This window comes from Muscardinus avellanarius (genome assembly GCF_963383645.1).
Source record: "Muscardinus avellanarius genome assembly, chromosome: 14".
NCBI lineage: Eukaryota > Metazoa > Chordata > Mammalia > Rodentia > Gliridae > Muscardinus > Muscardinus avellanarius.
In genome coordinates, this window is record NC_137800.1 from 46727114 (window position 1) to 46745075 (window position 17962).

Below are 17962 nucleotides of genomic sequence, written 5' to 3' on the forward strand. Positions count from 1 at the left end.
AAAAAAAATAGGTCTGGGGGTGGCACTCAGGGGTAGAATGCCCCTGGGTTCCATCCCTACTACCACACACAAAAAAAGTGAATAGTACTCAACACATTCCAGAAAGAGATTGAGATTATCAGAAGTAGCAGGAGGCTACAATAGGGTATACCTATATATCATTTGGATTGAGCATAGTACTTGGAACATGGGAATTTTGAATTTTTCTTTTTGTAATTTTTGGACTTTTTTTTTCCTAAATACTTTAATTGGTGGTTGGTTGAATTCACCAGTGTGCATCCAACAGTTATGGAGGGCTGTTAATGGTGAGTTCTGTAAAGTACTTGGTATATATATCTGCTTGTTTCTTTTAAAGTAATACTTGGAAAATTTGTGATAGATTACAGGGCCTGATTAAAAGTTTAGTTACAAATGAGATTCAAAAGTGTAACTCTCACTATAAATAAATCATTTTTTTTGAGTTGGATTTAGTTGTTGAATTTTCCTCCCTCTTGGACATATATTTGCCCTAATTCTTAAATCTAAGAGACCATGCTTTGAAATAGACTTAAAGTTAAGGATCACCATTTTTTATTTGTATTTAGTATTGTCAGTTTAGTAAAGTAAAGTAATGTTTTCTATCATATCATGTTTTTACTTATTAAAAACTCTGTTGGCCACCAATGCAGTTAGTCAATAAATGTTTGCTTGTCTGGCTTCATGTACTGAGTGGCCACTAAATATTGAATGGCTTTTAATTAATGTAGAATTAATGTAAAAAGATGCTATTGGAGTTGATAAGGTTAAACTCTTACTGAGAGACTAAGAATAAAGTATTTTATAATTGAATTTCCTGCTGTAACTTTTTCATAGAAAGCCAAGCATAGGCATAGAACATTGTCTAGACCTTTCCTGAAGAAGTTTGCCTACCCCACCTTTCTGACCAAAAGCATAATGTAAGTTTATTCTATTAATGAGAAAGTGACTGGGATGAGAAAAATGAGCATAGAATGTTGAGGAACAGTAATATTTATTGTTCACTGTTAGAGCAGTTTAGGCCAGTTTGTTAAGTGAGGAAGGAATGCATTGTCATCTGTTTTGCAAATGGAAACATTGAGGGTATCTTTCCAGAGTTTCAATCTTGGGCAGTCTGATTTGAACTGTTGTGCTTTATCTCTATGCTGTGCCAGGTCTTAGAGATTTCAGCTCATTTGATATGCTTAAGAAAAGTCAAGTTGCCCTAATACTACACACCTCTTCCTCTTGCAGTTTAAGCTGGACATTTTCCCTGTTTGTATTAAAAGTTACATATCAGGAAATAATTTCTTCATCTTTGAATGAAACAAAATACTAACCTCAAATGCAGTAATAAGTTCTTAGGTTTTGGGAGGATGGGGGTAGATAGAGAAACAATATTTTTTGTTTAAAAATGTACCAGTGTTTCTGAGGTAAAAAAAAAAAAATGTTGATTATCCTGAATGAGACAGGCAAAAAGGCTTAAAGTTGTCTGATGAGGGGTTGAGAGGGAGAAGTAACATCATCCCTCAGTATCTGGGAAACTGTTTCCAGGAGCCCTGGAGATACGAAGCTGCAAGGATGCTATAGTTCTTTAAAATTATATATATATATATATATATATATATATATATATATATGTATGTATGTATGTATGTATGTATGTATGTATGTATATTTGGTGGTACTGGGGTTCCTGGAAGCCCTACCTCCGGGCTACACACCCAGACCTATTTTTACATTTTTTTTTTTTTTTTAAATTTGGAAACAGGGTCTCCTACGCCAGCACGATCCTCCTGTCTTTGCCTCCAAAGCGCGGGGATTATAAGCATGCGCCACCACGCCCGGCAAAAAACTATAATGTTTTAAAGATGTAAAATGGTGGTAAATTGCATAGAACCTGTTCATATCCTCTCATATACTTCAAATATTTTCTAGATTACTAAAAATAAATATTTAATGTAAGTGCTATGTATATAGTATTATTTAGGGACTGATGACTAAGAAAAAAAGCCTACATGTTTAGTTTTCCCCTGATTTCAATCTGATTGGTTGGATCCATGTATGTAGAACTGTGATTGTTTTTCAGGATTCTGTATCAAGACTTGGGTAAGGGGCTGATGATTATGAGGTTTTATTTCTTTTTTGTTGTTTGTGGCAATAGGAATGGAACCCAGAGGTATATACATCCCTGTTTTTTATTCTTTATTTTGAAACAGGGTCTCACTAAGTTGCAGAGGGCTTCAATAAGTAACTGAGGCTGGCTGTGAACCTGCGATCTTCATGTCTTAGCCTCCCAAGTACTGGATTACAAGAGTGCACCACCATGCTTGGCTGTGAGGCTTTAGATAATGTTTGCTTCTGTGCTTCCAAATGAGTGTTCTCAGAGTAGCTTTTTTAAGGTTTTTATTGTTATTTAGAATGAATACTGATAATCATTGTGGAGTTGTGTGATTATTTGATTAGTAACACTTTTAGAATACAAGTCCTATCCTATATAGTTAACCAGGAGAGCAGCACAGAGTATTTGATTTTTTTCCCCTTACAATTATAGTGTGCTACAACATGGCTGGCCATAGCAGAGGCCTCAGAGATGGAATCTTCTCCTTTGAATGACCATTCTTGCTTTCTGGTCCTGCTGCTTTGAAGGGATGCCTGTTTCCCTTTTGGATTTAGTTTTGCTGTGACCATTATTATCACAGTAACATAGACTTGAAACCTTTTAATTACTCTTGGTTTCCTCTCCACTCTTATAGTACATAGATGTGTTTTTTTCTGGCCATATTATTCCTCCCACCATCTGCTTTCATCTGAGCTACCCAGACTGTTGTTGAGATTTAATTGACTTTTCTCTTATTGTCTTAGCCCTCTTTGTGATGCTATAACAGAATACCACAGGTAAACCAGGCGTGGTGGCGCATGCTTGTAATCCCAGCGTTTGGGAGGCTGAGACAGGAGGATCGTGGATTGCGGACACCCTCAGATACTTAGGGCCATTGCAACTCAGTGGGACCCTGTTTCAAAATAAAGAATTAAAAATAGGAGGTAGAATGCTCCTGGGTTTTGTCTCCAGTACTGCAAAGTAAATAAATAAATAAATGATAAATAAACAAATAACCACAGGTGGGTCATTTATAAAGACTAGAGATTGCTTTTCCACAGTTCTGGAAGCTAGGAAGTCCAGTATATATGTGGAAGCATCTGGTCATTGCCTTGGTATGTCATACCATGGCAGAGGGCAATATACAGCAAGAAAGTGTAAGAGTGCCAGCTCCCAGCTCAGATCTATTTTTCTTATAAAACCATTAATTGTATTATAGGGTCCCAACTCCAAATACCATTGATGTGAGTTTGGGGATTAAGTTCTCTTGCAACACATGAACTTTAGGGAATGCATTCAAACCATAGCACTCTCTATATACTTAAATACCTGTAATACCAATATTTGGGAGGCTGAGACATGAGGACTGCAGGTTTGAGGCCAGCCTGAGTAAAGTAGCAAGACCCTCTTTTAGTATAAAAAGGGCTGGGATTGTAGCCTAGAAGTAGAATCCCCTTGGGTTCAATCCCCAGTACCAGATAAAGTGTTCCTAAAATGTTCTGTGCAATGATCTCAGAAACTTTTACTTCTTTTATAGGAAAAAAACAACAACAACAACAAAAAAACACAAAAAAACCACTCAGCTCTCCAGTGGCTTTTAAGACCCTCCACAGTCTGATTTATTATTATATTCCATATTTTATAGTAGGTATCTTCTCTGGGCTAATCATTAGTCCCCTAACTTCATGTATGCCACACCCACACCATCTTAATTTCAGCCCCAGGAAATCAGCTTGTCGAGCTTGTTCTCTTGATTCTGTTATTTTAAGGATCCACTTCAAGCCAGGCATGGTGGTGCACGCTTGTAATCCCAGTCCTTGGGAGGTTGAGGGGAGGATCACAGGTTCAGAGACATCTTCAGCTACTTAGTGAGGTCCTCCACAACTTAGTGAAACCCTGTTTCAAAATAAAAAATTAAAAAGTAGGGCTGGGGTTGTAGCTTGGAGGTAGAATGCCCCTGGGTTCAATTCCCACTTCCACACACACAAAAAAATTATATATATATTTCCAGCCTCCGCCTTTCTAGACTACCATGACCTTTGGCAACATCTTCATCTATTTGTTCATTGCATTTTTGTTATACTCATTGGGCCCTTAATTTCTGTTATACTCTGTTACATTTATTGTTTTTTTTTTTCCTCCAACAAGAGTGTAAATTCTCAAAGTGCAAGTTCTTACATGTTTTATCTCTAGAACCTAACACACAAAAGGTGCTTAATGAAAAAGAATTAGTGATGGTAAAAATACATTACTTAAGGTTAGTATTTTCCTGAAGTTGCAAAAGGTATAAAGCATAAGTATTGACTATAATGAAGGACTTACTGCTTGAGTAATTAAAAATAGGAGCTGTGCCCTTTCTTCTTATATACTGCTAACTATATTTCTAGAGGCCCCAAGTCTAGCAGAAGTGTTTAGTCTATTCTTGGCTTTCCCTCTAGGTGCCAGGAAAGGCAAAAAAATCCTAAGCTCTCCTTCCTAGTAATTCAGTCTACACATTGCTGATAAAAACTTGCTCCAAGCATCTTTGACCTTGAAAAAGGTCATTGTTTGCCTTTCCTCTTTCTAGAGCAATAATTTTCAAACATTTTTCACAAATATATCCTAGTACTTAAAACAATAGGTTTTAGAAAGCAACTGTATTGCATTGCACATTTAAAGTTGTTCCTGTGTTCCGCTATCAGCAAAAGACAGAATATCCATCTTGGTATAAATGCTGACGTAAAGAAAAGATAAACTCTGTGTCTAGGGAATTTTAAATACCATAGAAATTTAATATCCATTTAGGAAATATATAAAGATTTTAAAATTTTTACATCTTTTTCTCACAGAACTGTATTTTCATAGAAGATTTTATCTTAATATAATACAGGAAAACCCCACCATAATACCTATGTAGGACTCACAAAATTAATTTGTGAAAATATTATGAGGTAATATTGCAAATGTGTTTTTTTTTTTTTCTTTTGCAGTACAAAGGGCTGGAACCCAGGGGCTTTCTACCTCGAGGATATACTCCCTGGTTTTTTTTAGCAAGCCTAAACCAACCAATAGCAAGCAAAGAAATAGAAACAGCAATAAAAATTCTGCCATCAAAGAAAAGTCCAGCCCCTGATGGGTTTCCAGTTGAATTCTACAAAACCTTCAGTAAAGAACTAATCCCAATACTTCAAAATTTGTTCTGGGAAATTGAAAGAGATGGAATTCTCCCAAATTCCTTCTACAAGGCCACTACCACCATGACCTGCCATTCCCAGAGAAGCTTACAAGTTTCAGCTCCTGTGTTTGAAACTCCAGAGATATGGGCCAGTTTCATTAGATTTAATTTTCCTATTCTTGTAGTTTATTGTCATAGGATTTTATATTTTTATTCCTGGAAGGCATATTGATTATGCTCACCATACATCTTTGCAACAAAAAATAATTAAAAATTTTACTTATTGTGACCTGAAGGCTCTACTAAATTTCTTTTTTTTTGAGTTATTAAATTGGTATAAATAATGGATCAAATGTATTTAAATTTTGATAGTTATTGAATGAAATATAAAATTTTCAGTTTTTTAAATGGGATTAACTTTTTCAATTAGTTTTTGTATCTTCTGATATATATGACATTGCTAAAATGGAAGAGGGTCCAGTATCAATTCTATTTTTTTTCCTAAACAAATGCTGAATGCGGCCCCTACATAGAAAAAAGTAGAATTACTAGAGCAATTTTATTCAGTTCTTTAAATTCCATTCCAAAGATCAAATTGTGGTCTGCAAAAGTGATTAAAAAAAAATATCCCTACAGCTTACAACATGATTAGTTTCTTGGTTTGTTTGGTTTTTTTTTTTTTTTTTGAAAATAGAATTGGAACCTATTTTAAAAGTGTTAATGAACTTAGAATTATTCGTTCTCAAATTTGGGGACCCAAAGCACCCAAAGGGCTTTGCCAAGACTTGAGTGGTTATGAATTGGACCTTTTACTCATATTACTTATTTAAAAAAAAACCACTTAATCATTATATTCTCAAATGATTGGGAAAACCCAACCCATATATATATTTGAGTGCATAATAATATTTTAACATAATTAGGGCCTTAAAAATATTTTTATCGAGCCAGGCTTGGTGCATGCTTGTAATCCCTGCACTTAGGAGGCTGAGACAGGAGGATCACACAGGTTCGAAGCCAGCCTCAGCTACTTAGTGAGGCTCTCAGCAACTTAGACCCTGTTTCCAAATAAAATATAAAATAGGTCTGGGAGCCAGGCGTGGTGGCACACGCTTGTAATCCCCACGCTTGGGAGGCAGAGACAGGAGGATCATGCAGGTTCGAAGCCAGCCGTGTGCACTGGCTTAGGAGACCCTGTTTCCAAATAAAAATGTAAAAATAGGTCTGGGTGTGTAGCCCGGAGGTAGAAGGGCTTCCAGGAACCCCAGTACCGCCAATAAAAATTAAAATAAAATAGGTCTGGGAGTATAGCCCAGAGGTAGAAGCCCCTAGGTTCTACCCCCAGTACCACCAAAACAAAATATATATATTTCATCATATATATTTGATAAAAGCCTTTCAGCTATATATTTAATCATTCAGCTTATAGTAAATGTTCATCATATAATGAAAATCAAATACATTTGTCCACCATCTTATTAAATCAACCAAATCAAACTGTCAGAAAAACACTGACTTGAAAATTCAAATGTTTGAAGACTTATAAAAGTCTTTAAAAACATTAAAACCTCTTAAAAATTACTAAAGTCTGGGCATGGTGGCACATGCTTGTATTCCATGCATTTGGGAGGCTGAAACTGGAGGATCGTGATTCACGGACAGCCTCAGCTACTTAGGCCCTTTGCAACTCAGTGAGCCCCTGTTTCAAAAATAAAGAATAAAATAATAGGGTTGGTGGAGGTAGAATGTCTCTAGGTTTCATCCCCAGTACCGCAGGGAAAAAAAAAATACTAAAAACAAGATTTAAAATCATGTAGATTTAAATTTTAAAATTGCAAGATAAATCGATGTATTTCTCATTATCTAACTTAACACAAGTCACAATCATCTATGGCTAAAATTATTTAGGAAGCAAGTAGATTGGTAAAAGACAAGATACTTTTTCAATAAAGGTGCGTGTATATATAAGGTGTTCTGCATTTGATAGAATTAGAATAAAATGTTAATTTTATTAATAGCCTCAGACTTAAAATTCATACTGATGAAAACTTACTGGTGTGGAAAAAGAAGAATTGTAACTTGCTTTTTTTTTTTTTTTTTACTAATACGTGGTCTTAAATGTTAATAAAGTTTAAATTGACACTTGTATTTGTAATATATCATGATTGTGAAAAGTTTTGTCTATAGGTTTTATGCATCATGAAAAACTTATTTCTGAAAAACATTCCAAGTTACAGTGAAAATAAACATCCCTAGAATATTCCTGTTTTGACTATTCAACGTACTTTTCTTTTAGTCCATGATTGTTCTGAAAGTGAGGTTTTAAATAGTTGAAAAACTTAGGAGAAAACCTGTTATGTTTGCTATTCCTTATAGGTGCTCACTGCTGGTGGAATTTTCATCCAATGATACACTTCTTGGCAGGAATTTTAGGAATAGACATGGCCAATTTCTTCAATAAAAAAACCATCTTTACTTTCAATTTATTTAATCTTTTTACATATTCAAATTCCCTCGATGAAAATGCAAAACAAAAGTTAGGAAGCCCTTGGGCTTTATGCTGTTGTGTTAGTCAGCATTCTGTTACTGTGACAAAATACCTGAGAAAATCAACTTAGAAGAGGAAAGATTTGTCTCCCATTATCAGCCCATGGTTGGCCAGCTCCATTGCTGTGGGCTTGTGGCAAAGGCCAGGCATCATCGTGGAAGGGCTTGGTGGAGCAAAGTCACCAGGAAGCAGAGAGCAAGACTGCAGAAAGGATGGGGGGTGAGATCCAGTCCCCCAGGGCATGTCCCCAAGGATCTACTACTTTCAACTATGACTTACCTCCTACAGTTTCCGTTACCTCCCTAATTAGGAATCCAGTTAACAGATTAATCTATTGATATCAGAACCCTTATGATCCAATCACTTCCCAAGAGCTCCACCTCTGAACCTTGCTGCCTTGGGGACCAAGCCTTGAACACACGAGCAATTGTTGGTCATTCCAGATTCAGGGTATGCTGAAGAAACCACAGGAGGTTCCTGCCCTTGTAGCCTGTGGACTCTAAAGCCTCAGGGAAATAAGGCCTGGAGTGGGTTGGGAAGTGAGTGGTGTGCCTTTGTTTTGTGGAAGGAAAGAGAATGGATGCAGTGTTTTTGTTCTCCTGGTTGCTCAGTTTGAGGAACAAGTATCTATGAAAGATGAGAATGTGCAGGAAGATTCCTTCAAAATTACCTTGCTCCAAGGCCCCTTAGGAGACTTTCAGGTACCCCAGCTTTAGGTATAATTGATATGAAGACCTCTGTTCTAGAATGTTGGGATTTTCTGTATGTATTTCTGATTTCTGGATTTCTGTTCATGTTGTGAGATACTATTTTTTTTAGCATCAACAATATTATTTTATTTACTTTTTTTAAACTGGCACATTGTAATCATACATCATGATGAAACTTGGTGTGTTAGAGACATACATGCACACAGAACTTGGTGATCTTCCGTCTCCTCCCACCCCTGTCCTCCTTCCCTGTGCACAATGTTGAGATTTACATTGATAATTTTGTATATGTGCATTATGTCCATTGAAGTGTTTTCTTCATCAGATCTCCCCACACCTGCCTCATTCTCTTGGACCCCTTCCATCACTCCACTCGGGTTTCTCTTCTGTGATGTGCTTTAGTTTGAGTTCACATTTGATAAAACTTTCTTATTTAGGACTTCTCTAGTGAGCACTGAGAAAACTGGCTTAATCTTTTCTAAGGGCAGTGTAAACCAACATGTCCCACCATTAACCAGCCAACACTGAGCCTTTAGAGTTCCCCTCATCCGGTAATGTCAACAACACCTCGACGTTAGTGAGCATTAGTCCCACCTCGATCCAGCTCTTAGTCCGTCCTGAGCCATGTTGAAACTGCACCGTCCTACTGGCTTCACTAATTGTTCTGCACCTGTGCTGCCTTGCCTAGGAGGTGTAAGGAGCACAGTGGGGGCATGAGTGTGACTTGGGGTCTTTCTCTGAGCATAGTAGGAAAAATGTAGGAACTCCAAATAATAGATTTAGCAAAGACATCCTTAAGTCGACCTTAAGTGATAAACTGTTAAATCCCACATTGCTTACTACTGGGAACTCGCTAGTGTTTATGATTTAGTGATTTGAGAGGCAAAAAAGGAAGGGGAGCTTTTTAAAATTAGACAGGAATATTTCAGTTTAATTCAAAACATTCTTATTCAAATGTACAGCGAGATGGTGTGAAGTAAGAACTTTCTGTTGTCTTAGAAACCTGTGGGTTTTTTTTTTAATTCTTGAGAAAGGTTATTTAAAGATCATATTCTTGTTGATACATTTTTTATGACCTTATGAGTTAAAGTCACTTATTCCTAAATTCTATTTCAGGTTTGTGGTGAAAATTTATGACTAGTTCAAGGTAAAAGGAAACAGAATAATATTAGCATTAGAATTTCTCAAGGTGAAGAGAAATCTCTGTATGAAATAGAAGAATTTGGGAACTGTAACCAGAGTGCCTCGTTCCTTGTGCTTTCCTAAGCCCCTGTCCTCACCTCACCACGTTCTCTCCCTGTGGTGCACAGATTTAACTATCATCTCTTTAGAGACTCCTAAAATCTTTTGCCCTGACCTCTCTTTTGAGTTTCAGAAATACTTTTCCATCAGTTTCCTAGGTGTTTCGTGGATATCACTAGCATCCTAGATCCAGTACATTAAGCAACATGCTACTTTCTATCTTTTCACCTTCTATCCGTTCTTTCCACAATGCACCTAAGTCAAGGAGCGCCTTCATGTCACGCTTGTTCAAATCTGCCAGATTCCTGTTCTTTGCAGATGCTTAGGCCTCATTTGCCACTCTGCAGACACTGGCTCTCTGCTCTTGGAGGAAGCCTAGGTGTGACTGCACTTTCAGGAGTGTACCTAAAGCTGCTTGAATCAGCCTTTCCTTCACGGCTCCCACGTGTAGTCATGTGTCTGCCTGGTACATGCTCTGTTTCTGCGAGGCTCTGGACAGGTTTGCTGTTGTCCCAGAGGAAAAGGCTTGCTGCTGCTTCCTTGCAGCTATCACTCCATCTCTTCTATGGGAAGAGGTTGCAAGGATTTTGGATTTTATGTCTTATTACATCTCTTTAGGTTTCCAAATCTTGGATCATACTTGAATGTAGAGTTCATGTTTCTGCTTCTCCATTTATAATTGATTCACATCATTCCGATATTCTTTAGTACACTTTTTTTTGTTTAAGTTTCCTCCTTTAAGACAAGTGATGAATGTTCTCCCATGCAGCTCACTTGCATATGCCCAGTTATATATCTGGGAAAAACTTGTGTATGCTGTGTCCCCCACCCCCCTACCATACCCCCACCAAGTACCACTTTTAAGTCTGGTTTTTGTGAATACTGTGAGAGTTAGGGCTGGCCGATCATCCTGTCTCTATATAGTACTTTGCACATACCTAGACCCCACCATGTAGGGCCATTCCTGTAACAAACAGCACAGGAAGCTGAGATACCTTGGAGTTCAGGGATGTCTTTTAATGAGAAATATGGGTCATTGAAGGGGATTGTTTTTTTCAGTATTGGGGATGGATCCCAGGGGCATTCTACCTCCAAACTACACCCCCCAGCCCTAGTTTTTAGCCTTTTATTTTTGAAACAGGGTCACACTGAGTTGCAAAGTGTCTCCCTAAGTAGCTGAGGCTGTCCCAGAAACAGGTCTCCACCTCCTGAATGCTGGAATTACAAGCATGTGCCACCATGCCCAGAGGGAAATTTTTCATCAGGCGTGATAGGCAAATAAGTTGCAAATAGCCCTAGACTTAACATTTTGTTAGACACTTTTGTTCATTTTGGGGGGAAAGGGTTCTGGGGGTTAAACCCAGGGGCATTTCACCTCTACCCCAACCCCTTTATTTTTTATTTTTTTAATTTTACTTTCTAACAGGGTCTTGCTAAATTGCTAAGGATGGCCTTGAACCTGCAATAGTACAGGAATTATGAGTGTGTGTCACCATGCTTAACTTGTTAGAAACTTTTAAATACTCTAGGAAATTATTCTGTAGTTTCTATCTCATGAGAGAAGGTTAGGCACATTTGGAAACTCTTATTTATTTTGGTCTAATGACTCACAGTCATAATTGTTTGTATTCAACCAAGAAATACTTATTGAATGTTTTGTTATAATTGAGAAATTAAGGCATGTCCAGCAAAGACAGCTAACAAAATAAAATTTCCAAGGATGACTTATGGTGCAGCCTGGTGTTTAAGAGTATGAAGTTGGAGTCAGCACTAGGTATTGTTCTTAGTTCTAACACTGGTTGGTATAGCCTCAGCAATTTACTTAGCCTTTCTGAACTTCCAATTGTCTTTACAAAATTTTCTTTGTACGGTTGTAGGAGTTAACTGTGATAACATCTAAGTCATGCCTAGTGAACTATTGCTGATTTAGCAAGAGTATCTTAGAGTAGAATACAAACAAGACACCTTCAGAATTCAATGTTGTGCTAAAGGATGTTTTGATTAGCCTAGCGTGGCAGATTCAGGGCTACAAGTCTGTTTCCTATAACCAGAGAACAACTGATCTCAGATCCAGGGATTGTATGAGATTGTTGACAAATGCAAAGTGACTTTGGCTGTGGGAATAAGGGGAATGTGAGTGATAGGGAGGGGGTTAGCTGATGCATGACTACATCAATTCAGTAGAAGGAGAGTTCACACTGGCCCCCACACAAGTAGATTTAGTTACCAAAATCGCCACCGACCCACTGATCTAGTGAAGGTGGTGAAGTAAAGTAATTCCAATGTGTGATGTGGCCAAAGTTCACAGTGGATGCCATAGGAGTATATGTAAAGATGTATTGAGCTGGGGAGTGAAAGGACATCTTCTGAGTGGAAATAGAAGCTAACCTGTCATGAAGAACAAAGTGATAGACATTGCAGAAGGAAGGGGGATAGTTTACCAAGCAGCATATCAAAGAAATATAAACATGGCAACATAGAACATAGAACTTGATTCTCCAGGATAGTATTTTCCCGTTGGCCTTCTACTTTCCTCAATATGAAGATGCAGGTCCTAAACCCTTGACTCTCACATTGACCCACAACACCTGCATCTGACACTGAAGCAGATTTCACATGGTGGGAACTATTGTTAAAAGTCAGCTGAGGATCCTGAACTGAGAAGCCTGTAAGGACAGTAATGCTAGATCCAACTTTGAGCTGGCTTCTCAGATTCCCACAGGAGTAGTTCTGCTGCAAGATCTCTGTAGAGCTGGAGTTCCCACTCACATATACCTGCATGAAAATGAATTGCTGTCTACAGTGCCATAGTAATAGCTCTGCAAATAGCAGACAGCTTCAAAGGCATTATCTCTTTGGACATTAGTGGAAAGGATTCATGAATGACAAAGGCTTGTATTTCAATGGCTCTTAAATCTAATTTATAATTGGAATTTCTTCAAGAGTTTTAATGCACAGTCCCAGGGTCTGCTCTTAGATATTGTATGGTTGGAAACTTGGTCTGTATATTAGAAATAAAGAAGACAGAGGAAAGAAGGGAGGAAGAGAGGAAGGAAGGAAAAGAAGAAAGAAAGGGAGGAAAGAGAAAAGGGAGAAGAAGGGAGAGAGAGAGAAAGAAAAAGAAAGTTTCCCATGAGTGAGTTTAGTCATAAACTAGATCTGGAAACTATGGTTGAGTGGACAGCCACTGGACCATTAAGCCATTGCAATTGGCCATGGTTTGATGGACACTGACTGATGAGATATTTTTTCCCAAGAATTGGTACTGAAAGACTCTAGTTCTGAGTACATCTCAGAATAGGAGTGCTCAGAGAGGAAGTGAGGAGAGGTGCCTTCTGAGAGACAGTGACATTCCTCCTTTTAGAGAGGCAGTAAAAACCAAGTAGCAAGGAGAGAGAGAGAACAGCACACAAGCAAAGCTACAGCAATGAGATGGGGTGGAGATGTCCTAAGCCTGTTGGCTTCCATGAGATGTTCCTTTCTTTTTATAATAAACTTCCCTCTATGGCTAAGGCCAACACAAGCTGGTTTATGTTACTTGCAATTAAAAACTCCAGCTACTACAAGCCTTACTAAAATAGCATCCCTCAGCGGCAGCGAAAATGGTGACTGCGAGATGCAGCATATCTCACTAGCTGAAGCAAATTAAGTTCAACTACTGAGAAGGCAGCGCCTTAATAAAGAAAATTAAATTCAGTGTATGGCCCAAAACAGACTCGGGGACTACAACAAAGAAATCCAGTAACTCTGACCTGCAAGAGTCACCGCAATACACAAAGCACAAATAAGCTGCAGACCCAGGCAGCCTCTGGGCTGCCGGCCCAAACAGGGTTTTTGGGTACGGCAGTCTGTGCCAGTCTGAGAATTGCCCTAGAGTCTGAAAGTGGCCATAGAGCTCCAACATCTTAAGTTGAGAGCTCACTCGAGCACCTGAGTGGCACCGTTTGCTCATCAGAGTTGGTCCCTGCAGAAGCGCAGGGAGACCTTCAGGGACCCGGAAGCGGATCTGCTAACTTTGCTAGCAGAGAATCAGTGGGATGTGGAAGAGCTGCCAGAAATCAGAGCCCCAGACTGGGGCTCTGATGAGCCACGGGTTCACCCACCTATTATTACTGGGGCTCTGATGAGCCACGGGTTCACCCACATATTTTATATAGGGTAAAAGATCACCAGAGCTCTTTTGGTTCAAAATAACTTAAAATTTTCCTCTAGTTGGTTTGTGGGGTAGGAAATCAAATCCATGGAGTTAGATAATTATAAAGCCTATGAGTAGTGTCAGATGCATAAAAGTAAGTTCAAGGAACTCAAATATTTTATGATCTCTGTTGGCTTCAATTTCAGTATGGTGAACTCTGATGAGCCGCTCAGATGAGCCACGGGACCCACCAGGCACACAGTAAGTGCCACCAGATATGGCAATAACTGTGGGCGCCAGTGTGTACTGAGGGAACAAGATTCACTCCAGTGTCACAGGAAGGGTACTTAAGGCATGATACCTGCACAGGGCCATAACGGGTCGCTTCAAGCAAATATGAGACATTGGCATATACACCGTATGTTCGTAAAGTAGTAGGACTGTTATTTTTTATTTTTTTTTATTTTTGCTGTTTTGTTTATTTTGTTTTGGGTTTTGGGTTTTTTGATTTTTGTTTTTTTGGGGGATTATTTTTTTTCTTCTTTTTTTAACTTTTATTTTGGTTTCTTTGGTGCTTTCACTTCATACCACATGGTTGTTAGTTCGTTTTATTTTATTTTATTTTATTTTTATTCTGTTTATTCTCTTAACTCTTTGTTCTCTCTTGGTGGTCTATTTTTGTTTTTGTCGTTGTTGTTTATATGTGATGTATAATAGTTAGCCTTTGTACCTTATTTTGTTACTTTATCCATTTGTGTTTGCTACTCCCCCCCAACTCATTCTACAAAAGTCTTCAATTTAGACTATCTATTTTCCCTCAAAACTTTTTCTTTGTCCCCTAAGTGTATCTCTTTGTTTAATACACGTTTTTCACATCTCCATACTTAAATATTCCAATAAATACAAGAGTCCTACTATCTAACCTTCTCCCATTCTCAACCTGATTCAACCTGGCTCATCTCATGCTACTTCACCATCACTCAACCCTCACCACTTGAAAAAGTACTGCTTACCTGTTGACTCTTCTAAATTCCTACTACTAAGACTGGACTAAACCTAATAACCACAAACGATGGGAAGACATCAGAAAAACAGGCCTGAGAACATTGAAAATAAATATGAGAACCAGGTATAGTGTAGAAATGACAGAAGTCACAAATACTGACCTACAAGAAATGCAAGAAGGGGAGCTCCGAATCTTGATCTACAATATAATGAAAGGATTTAAAACAAGTCTAGAGGAGATGAAAGACAAACTCGAAATACTAAGAAAGAATCAGAAAGAGGTCTGGAATGAAATGAAACAGTCAATAAATGAAATGAAGACAGCAATAGAAAGAAATTCTGGAAGATTAGATGAAATGGAAAGTAGAATATCACTGTTAGAAGACAGTACATCCAAAACAGAAAACACAGTCAACAGTATACAGAAGTCATTACAGTAACAAAACCCTAACACCCAACAAATATGGGACAATATGAAGCACCCTAACTTACGGATAAAAGGCATTGAAGAAGGGATAGAGGTACAGACCAGGGGCATCCATAATCTCTTAACAGAAATAATTTCAGAGAATTTTCCAAATATGGAAAGAGACATGAATCTTCATGTCCATGAGACATACAGAACACCATTAAGACAAGATTAAAGAAGGACCTCCCTACTTCACATAATAGTCAAAAAGACTAACATAGAGGCCAAGGAAAAGATCTTAAAAGCAGTAAGAACAAAAGGACGGGTTACATACAGAGGCAAAACAATAAGAATCACCCCAGACTATACAACCCAGGTCATGAATGCTAGGAGAGACTGGTACGATGTGATTCAGTCCCTGGAAGAAAATAACTTCCAACCAAAACTACTATATTCAGCAAAACTACTATTCACAATGGATGGAGAAACAAGTGTTTCAAGATAAACAAAATCTCAAAAAATTTATGAATTCAAAGCCAACACTAGAGAAAAATACTTAAAGAAATAAACCATAAAGAAGAAAAAAGAAGCAGACTTCAGAACCAGAGAAGAGAGGAAGGTGATCAAAGGGGCTTCTAAGAAGAAAGAACAAGCTACCAAACAGAAGACAGAACATAAAATGACAGAAAACAAAAATCATATTTCAATAATAACTCTTAACATCAAAGGACTTAACTCACCAATCAAAAGACATAGACTGGCAATGTGGATTAAAAAACATAATCCAGTCAGGTGTGATGGTGCATGCTTGTAATCCCACGCTTGGGAGGCAGAGACAGGAGGATCGCACAGGTTCTAAGTCAACCTCCCTGGCTTAAGAGACCCTGTTTCCAAATAAAAAAGTATAAAAATAGGTCTGGGAGTGTATCCTGGAGGTAGAAGGGTTTCCAGGAACCCCAGTACCACCAAAAAAAAAAAAACCCCAAAACAAAAGCATAATCCAAATATATGCTGTTTGCAAGAAACTCACCTAACAGCCAAAGACATTCACAGACTGAAAGTGAAAGGATGGAAAAAGATATACCATGCTATTGTAGAACAAAAAAGGGCAGGGGTAGCAACTCTGATATCCAACAAAATATACTTTAAACTAAAACACATCAGAAGAGACAAATCAGGGCACTTCCTTTTATTAAAAGGAATAATACACCAAGACGATATAATGATAGTAAATGTTTATGCCCGAAATGCGGGTGCAACCACATTTTTAAAACAAACCCTTCTTGAATCAGATCTCAAATAGATCCAAATGCAATAATTCTGGGAGATATTAACACAACTCTCACAACACTGGATCGATCTTCAAGGCAAAAGATGAGTAAAGACTCTTTAGAACTAAAGAAAATTATAAACCAAATGGACCTAATAGACATATACAAAATATTTCAACAAGGAACTACAGAATACACATTCTTCTCATCAGCTCATGGAACCTTCTCCAAATAGATCACATCCTGGGACACAAAGAAAGTGCCAGCAAATTCAAAAGATGTAATATAATTCCTTGCAGCTTTTCAGACCATAATGGAATGAAAGTAGAAATCAACAACAGTAAACTCAAAATAAACTATTCAAATACATGGAAATTGAATGATACACTGTCGAATGATGAATGGGTAAGAGATTAGGGAAGAAATAAAGAAATTTATGGAAATAAATGAAAACAGAGACACAACTTACCAAAATCTATGGGACACTATGAAGGTGGTGTAAAGAGGAAAGTTTATTGCATTGAGTGTCCACAAAAGAAGGACAGAGAATCACCAAATAAAGAACCTAATGACACAACTCAAGGACCTAGAAAGACTGCAACGGTCTAATCCCAAAGCCACCAGAAAGCAGGAAATTATTAAAATTCAAGCAGAAATAAATAGGGAACAAAAAAATAATTCAAAGAATCAACAAAACAAAAACTGCTTCTTTGAAAAGATTAATAGAATTGATAAACCCCTGACCAACGTAACCAAAAGAAAAAGAGAATCAACTCAAATTATTAAAATCAGAAATGAAAAAGGAGACATCACCACAGATAGTGGAGAAATTCAAAGGATTATCAGAAACTATTTGAAAAATTTATACTTCAATAGACAAGAAAACATGGAAAAAATTGATAGATTTCTAAGCACAGTTAACCTACCTAAACTGAACCAAGAGGACATAGCAAGCCTAAACCAACCAATAGCAAACAAAGAAATAGAAATAGTGATAAAAATTCTTCCATCAAAGAAAAGCCCAGGCCCAGATGGGTTTCCAGCTGAATTCTACAAAACTTTTAGAGAAGAACTAATACCAATACTTCATAACTTGTTCCAGGAAATTGAAAGAGATGTAACTCTCCCAAATTTCTTCTGTGGGGCCAGTATCATGTTAATCCCTAGGAATAAACCAAATAAAGATACTTCAAGAAAGGAAAACTATAGACCAATATCCTTAATGAACATAGATGCAAAAATTCTAAATAAAATACTAGCCACCATATGATCCAGCTCTACCACTCTTGGGTATTTTTCCAAAGGGGTTGAAATCAGAGAACTACAGCAACATATGCATACCTATGTTCATAGCAGCACAATTTGTAATAGCCAAAATATGGAAACAACCAGG